Source organism: Suricata suricatta, chromosome 16 (assembly GCF_006229205.1).
Source record: "Suricata suricatta isolate VVHF042 chromosome 16, meerkat_22Aug2017_6uvM2_HiC, whole genome shotgun sequence".
Taxonomy (NCBI): Eukaryota; Metazoa; Chordata; class Mammalia; order Carnivora; family Herpestidae; genus Suricata; species Suricata suricatta.
This window is the reverse complement of record NC_043715.1, coordinates 42,998,083-43,005,423: the sequence shown is the minus strand read 5'-3', so window position 1 is coordinate 43,005,423 and position 7,341 is coordinate 42,998,083.

Genomic DNA, 7,341 nt, shown 5'->3' with positions numbered 1-7,341 from the left:
CCAATGCTTATAAATTACCATGAGCAACTTGGAGGAAGACACTGTTCCACCCAAAGCATTGTTGGACAATGACCCTTCTTGCTTTTACCATGCAGCCTATGTTATTAAAATATAGTCTGAAATGTCAAAAAAAAAAAGGAATAAGTATTTTCAAATGATACGTTTATACAGTTGTAATTAAGACTGTGATATTATGCATTAATAGATATTAGGTTAATGGAATGGCATATGAAGCCTAGATAGAGTCCAATTCTGTGAAGGAATTATGACCTAATTAAGCGATGTCTTGAATGATTATTGGCTTTCTCTGAGAAAGAGATTCGTGCCTTATATCTTACAGTAAAAAAGGAAAAATCCACTGTAAAAAAATCTGAAACTTCAGGAACATGACTTACTAAACCTGAATAGAGTTTCCTCAAGTATACCTCAAAACACCCCAAAACTTCTTCTTCTTGGTATTATGGCTTAGAGAAACTCCAATATGTGTACAGAAAGATGTGGACCATAATGTCCTTTGCAGTGTGATTTCTGATGGCCAGAAACTAGTACCATGATTTCTAGCAGCCAAATACTGGAGGTGGGAGGAATTGGAAGTACCTATCATTAGGTAAACTGTTGAATAAAATGTGTTATAATTATACAACCGAATAGTGTACAGCAATTCACTGTCATAAACTCTCTCTATATGTATTAATAAGGAAAAATCTAAAAACCATGATCTTGAGTGAAAAAAAGTCAAAGAACAGATGAGGCACATAATATAATTATCTCCAATTGGAACAAAACAACATTAGTATTGTGTATTGGTTATTGGTATTGATATGTACATAGAGGGATTAAAAAAAGTATTGATTATATGCTGGCTTCATGATGGTGACTATCTTTGGGGACAAGGAAGGAAGGAGAAGGTTGGGATACAGGTGATGGTTAACAGGTTTTGGCTTGACATCTAAATGCGTATACGCTACTTTAAAACTACAAAGAAACATAAAAGATTTTACTTCTATATGGTGGTAATACACGTGTTTATCTTATGATTTTTTGTCTTTATAAAGTTTGTAATCATTAAAAAGGTGGATTTATATTACTAATAGAAACAATGTAACAGTGGTCCCCATTTCCAATCAGATACCAAAGCTGTATTTTTTTAAAAAGGTTTTTAAGCTGCTAGGTTTATTGAACGCTACAAACCATAGGCTTTGAAAGAATTTTGGAAATATAACAGGGTAATGTGTAGATTATCGGATTGGAAAATCTAAAAACAATTGGCTCTTTTCCTACATCAAAGATTTGTATTCGCTAAACTTTTTCTAACAAAGAAATGCACTAAGTGGTGATGGGCTTTTCAAGAATCTTGTACTAACAAAGGGGTGCCTGAGTGGCTCAGTCCGTTAAGCGTCTGCCTTTGGTTCAGGTCATTATCTCATGATTTATGAGTTCAAGCCCCTCGTCAGGCTCTGTGCTGATAGCTCAGAGCCTGGAGCCCTCTGTGTCTCCCTCTCCCTCTGCCCTTCCCCTGCACTTGCTCTCTCTGTCTCAAAAATAAACATTAAAAAACATCTTGTACTAAAAAAAAAGAATCTTGTACTTTGTAGCTTCCAGTAATATGATGGAAAGAAAAGTATAATGCCATTAAAGTGAGGCGGGAATATATATGAAGCTTACTGGGATCAAAGAGTTATTGTAAGAAGGAAAACTCAGCTACCCTACAGCAGGATGGCAGACACTGCTAATGCTTGTAAAAATGGTAGCAAAGGTCTTAGATGTCCAAAAGCTGTATGATCGATGTCTCCTGGGTGCTTCTATAAAAATAGCATGAGGCAGTGAAATGTACTAGAGAAGTGTCTACACCAGTTGATGGTATTTATTATTATTTTACTGTGGTGGTCAACGCCAATTAAAACAGTAACTAAATAGAACATGATGAAATAATTAAATGGTAAAAAAAAAAAAAAAAAAAAGTTGGCCTTTAAGCAAAAGTGGAGGATAAAAGTAAATATTTAGAAAGGTAAATCCGGAGTGGAGAAAAGTTGAACTCTCCAGCATTTCACCATGTGATCTCCCAAGCCTGGAGAGATTTATTGCCTAAGGAGGGACTTTCCTGAGTTGTGATTCTCTACTTCCCACAAGAGGGGATTTCCCCTTTGTTGTAAAGTCCATAGCATTCTGTACCTGTGCGGTTTTATTTACTAGGCCCAAGAGGAAAGGACTGATCCTGTTCACCTCTGTGTAGTACACGGTACCTCCCACCTACTAGGTAGGAATAAATGAATGAATGAAAGAATGAATGAACGAACAAACAAACGAGAGAACAAACACTGCAAAAAATTTAGATGCTTTACAATTTTAAGGTCTCTTTCTCTTTCTGGAGTGGATGGATGAATATATGTTTCAAAAGCACTCAAATAAGCACATGTTGAGTGACAGAATAAGAGGGATTCATGATGTTTGAATTTTTCCTCCTGCAGGAACCAGTTCCCCTGGAGATGCCATTGCCCGTTCCTGGGTCATCTCAGCAGGAAATAACTACAGTATGTGTCCCACAGAGAGTGTTTGGAGCATGGCAGCAGACAGTGGCAGGGCCCAGATGAGCAGTCGGGTCAAAGTAAATATCAGTCCTAATTAGGAGCTCTTGGCCTCCCAATCTGCGCATTGGCCTTGATAGGCAAGCAGCTTTCTGCTCTGTGCTGTCACGGAAAGAGAACTGACCTCTTCGGTAGGAGGTCTTTGCTGCTCTACAGGAACTTCTTTTTTCTTTTTAATTTGGGAGACAGAGAGAGAGACAGCATGAGCAGGGGAGGGTCAGAGAGAGAGGGAGACACAGAATTGGAAGCAGCTTCCAGGCTCTGAGCTAGATGTCAGCACAGAGCCCTGGGCTCGAACCCACGAACCATGAGATCATGACCTGAGCCGAAGACGGACGCCTAACCGACTGAGGCACCCAGGCGCCTCTCCAGGAACTTCTTTAATCAGGCACCACTTCCTTGGCTCCTCTCACTCAGTTGTAGGAGAAGGAATTTACCATCATGTACCGCTGCGCCCTCTTGTGGCCAAAGGAGGAACTCAGCCAAGCGATGTAGAGATGCCGTGACAGTGGCAGAGGGCTCTGTTAAAGAAACTCAGGGACAAATTCCTAGCAGTGCTATTGCTGGGTCATAGGGTAGTTCTAGTTATAATTTCTTGAGGAGCCTCCACACTGTTTTCCAGAGCGGCTGTACCAGTTTACATTCCCACCAACAATGCAAGAGGGTTCCTGTTTCTCCACATCCTCTCCGGCATCTAGTGTCTCCTGATTTGTTCATTTTAGCCACTCTGACTGGCATGAGGCGGAATCTCAGTGTGCCTTTCATTTGTGTTTCCCTGATGGTGAGTGGTGTTGAGCATTTCGTGTGTCTGTTGGCCATCTGGATGTCTTCTTTGGAAAAGTGTCTATTCATGTCTTCTGCCCATTTCTTCCCTGGATTATTTGTTTTTTGGATGTGGAATTTGGTAAGTTCCTTATGAATTTTGAATACTAATCCTTTATCTGACATATCATTTGCAAATATCTTTTCCCATTCCATCGGTTGCCTTTTAGTTTTGTTGATTGTTTCCTTTGCAGTGCAGAAGCTTTTTATCTTGATGAGGTCCCAGTAATTCATTTTTGCTTTTAATTCCCTTGCCTTTGGAGATGTGTCAAGTAAGAAATTGCTTCAGTTAAGGTCAAAGAGGTTGTTGCCTGCTTTCTCTTCTAGCGTTTTGATGGTTTCCTGTGTCACATTCAGGTCCTTCATCCATTTTGAGTTTATTTTTTCATATGGTGTAAGAAAATGGTCTAAACTATTCTTCTATGTGTTGTCCAGTTCTCCCAGCACCATCTGTTAAAGAGACTGCTTTTTTTGCATCGAATACTCTTTCCTGCTTTGTCAAAGATTAATTGGTCATACATTTTTGGATTCAATTCTGGGCTCTCGATTCTATTCCATTGGTCTATGTGTTTTTGTGCCAATACCATACTGTCTTGATGATGACAGCTTTGTAGTAGAGGCTAAAGTCTGGGATTGTGATGCTTCCTGCTTTGGTTTTCTTCTTCAATATTGCTTTGGCTATTTGGGGTCTTTTGTGGTTCCATGCAAATTTTAGGATGTTTGTTCTAGCTGGTGTAATTTTGATTGGGATTGCATTGAATGCATAGATTGCATTGTAACAATATTTATTCTTCCAATCCATGAGCATGGAATGTGTTTCCATTTCTTTGTGTCTTCTTCAATTTCCTTCACAAGGTTTCTATAATTTTCAGCATACAGATCTTTTATATCTTTAATTACAGGAGTGCTGAGACATAGGGGCACATGTACCCCAATGTTTATAGCAGCACTTTCAACAACAGCCAAATTATGGAAAGAGCCTAAATGTCCATCAAGTGAAGAGTGGATAAAGAAGATGTGGTTTATATATACAATGGAATACTACTTGGCAATGAGAAGCAATGAAATCTGGCCATTTGTGGATGGAACTAGAGGATATTAGGCTAAGTGAAATAGGTCAGTCAGAGAAAGATAGATACCGTATGTTTTCAGTCAAATGTGGATCTTGAGAAACTTAACAGAAGATGGGGGGGGGAGAGGGGGGGAAATGTTACAGAGCGGGAGGGGGGCAAACCTTAAGAGACTCTTATTAAATCCAGAGAACACACTGAGGGTTGATGGGGGTTGGGGGAGAGGGGAAAGTGGGTGATGGGCACTGAGGAGGGCACTTGTTGGGATAAGCACTGGGTGTTGTATGGAAACCAACTTGACAATAAGATTTAAAAAAAGAAGAAGAGGAAACCCAGGGAGCCTGCCTCCACCCCGCAAGGACCATTCCACACGGTCAGCTTCTGAGTAGTTATATATGTCACAGGGGAGCAGAGGGACAGACGGGTGGGTTAGGGTTCAAACGAGCTGTGGCTGACAGATTTCTGATTTTCCACAACTGGTCTAACACAGTGGTAGACGTCATGGTATTAGCTGGGGTGAGGGGAGGCTCATACCACGTGTGCATTTAGTGACCCAACGGTTTCAAAATATATTATCATTTGTAGTTAATGACTATGAAATGCTCTGAATTAAGGTATCAGGTTTTGATTCACAATTTTTACACCAAACCATTTCTTCCTTGTTTTGTTCTGTAAAAAATTCTAAGATTTACCTAACTTTGACTGTAAGAACACGAGTCTGAACCAAACAGACGCCATGACAGGCTTTGTTTCCCCTCTAAGCTAGAAGGCCTAAGGTCAGACTCTCCAGAACCATTAGGCGGTTATACGTTACCCGAGGCAAAAGAGACCACTTTGCGGTATCCAATCAGGAAAGCCCAGCTACCTCTCCCCATTCCTAAGGGTGAGACCTGCAGATGGGAACTTTAGATAGGACCTGTTACCTAATGTTAACGTTAACCCCATAGTCACGGCACAAGACCCCGAACTCGCTCTGTAATTGGTTAATTTCAAAGATACCCTAAATGTTGTAATTGGGTCCCGCTGAAAGTAACGAACGCTCTGAACAGTGTGTCTGGTTAGAGCTGCTGCCAATGCTGTTGTACAATGATGATTGGAGGTCACAATCTCCTGTAACGCCCCCTTCCCAAACCCCATGAAATCCCTACGCAGCCCTTGTTCCGGGCTCTCAGCTCGGACCCACTGCGTTGGTGAAGCTGTGAGACCGAACGTAGGCCCGGCGAGCCTGAGCCGTAATAAAACTGCCCTTTGCCCTTACATGCGTGCCTCGGTCTCCCTGGCGGTCCCTGGTTTTGGGGTGATACTGAAATCTTGGGCACTTCATGACTGCATTTGCATTTATCATGCCTGCCTTTAAAATTTTGTATTCATGGTTTTTCTTTTGCCCCTCTCTTCTGAGTCCTGGGAGAACTTTATCTTTGACATCAGTGATACGGTTTTTTGAACTGTCCATTTTTTAAATTATGTTTTAGCTCTTACCAATGCTTCGTATAGTTGTGAGGTTTTGATACTCAACATTGTTCGATTTAGTTATATGCAGTTTTGTTTTTTAGTGGGGGAGAAAAGATTGCTTTTCTAGTAGAAAGTATTTCTGAATACTTCTAACTGCTTACTGCATAATATAAATTAACTAACATTAAAATTGAAATCAGAGGACCAGTATAATAAATAAAAATTTTAATTTACTGTTTAAGTGTGTCATGATATATTTTGCATAGTCTTTTTCTCATCATTTCTTGCACTGTTTTGCAGCAGATTGTTTGGACTTATACATTTATGATTATCCTGTCAAAAATAAATTTAAAAAATAAAAAATAAAAAACATTTTTAAAATTATCCTCTCATTAAATAATAATACATGCAATTAATTTGTGGAATTTTTTATGAGAATTCAATTTTCCAAAGAAATTGACTTTGGGTATTCTTTTCCTGATTTGTTCTCTTTAATTTGAATAGTAAAGGTTTAGGAAGTGTAGTGTTTTGTTACAGTGTTTTAAATGAAAATCATTGTACTTTCTAGGTCTTCTGTTGAGCCATGGAATAAAATGCCAACCCATTCTTGTTAGCTTCAGTCTTATCTTGCAGACCTTTTTTTTTTTTTTTCCTGGAACAATTCTGACTTGATAAGATTTTCTGAAGGAACACGTGCCTCAGAATTATTACTATCCCTTCCAGCAGTGATAGAGCTGGGACATTTATATACCAACCCCCATGGGATAATTCTCCTTTCCTTGTGACCTGCTGCTCACCCCTGGGCAGAGCAATAAAGATTTCACAGCTCGGAGACACAGAGATGCAGATACTAAGAGCCGGACGTTGTGTGACGTTATCTGACGCATACTCTCTGTTTGCTCCTGTTTAAAGGTAGCCGTGGGCGCCTGGGTGGCTCAGTCAGTTGAACATCCAGCTCTTGCTTTCAGCTCTGGTTGTGATCCCAGGGTCATGGGATGGAGCCCGCCTCAGGCTCTGGTCTGAGCACAGAGTGCGTTTAAGATTCTCTCCCTCACTCTCTGTACCTCTCCCCCATGTGCTCTCTAAAATAATTTTTTTAAATAATATTTATTTATTTATTTTTTTAAATGTTGACCTCAACGGATCGAGGACCCAGGGCGGCGAAGGACTGAGAAAAAGAGACAACAGTCTAGGGAGGCACAGGGGACCCCAAGCCAACAGCCTGAGGTCCAGAGCTTTATCTGGCATCATCATGTGCACCTTCACAGACACGTGAACCAACAGTGATCTCCTACAAGAGCTTAGTGAAGTGCGAAGTGTGCCAGCAGCGCACATCTGGTAACACCATTCAGGAGTGGTCTCAGCAGAAGAACAAGGTCCATAGGGGTCTTTTTGGCAGGATGAAACACGGA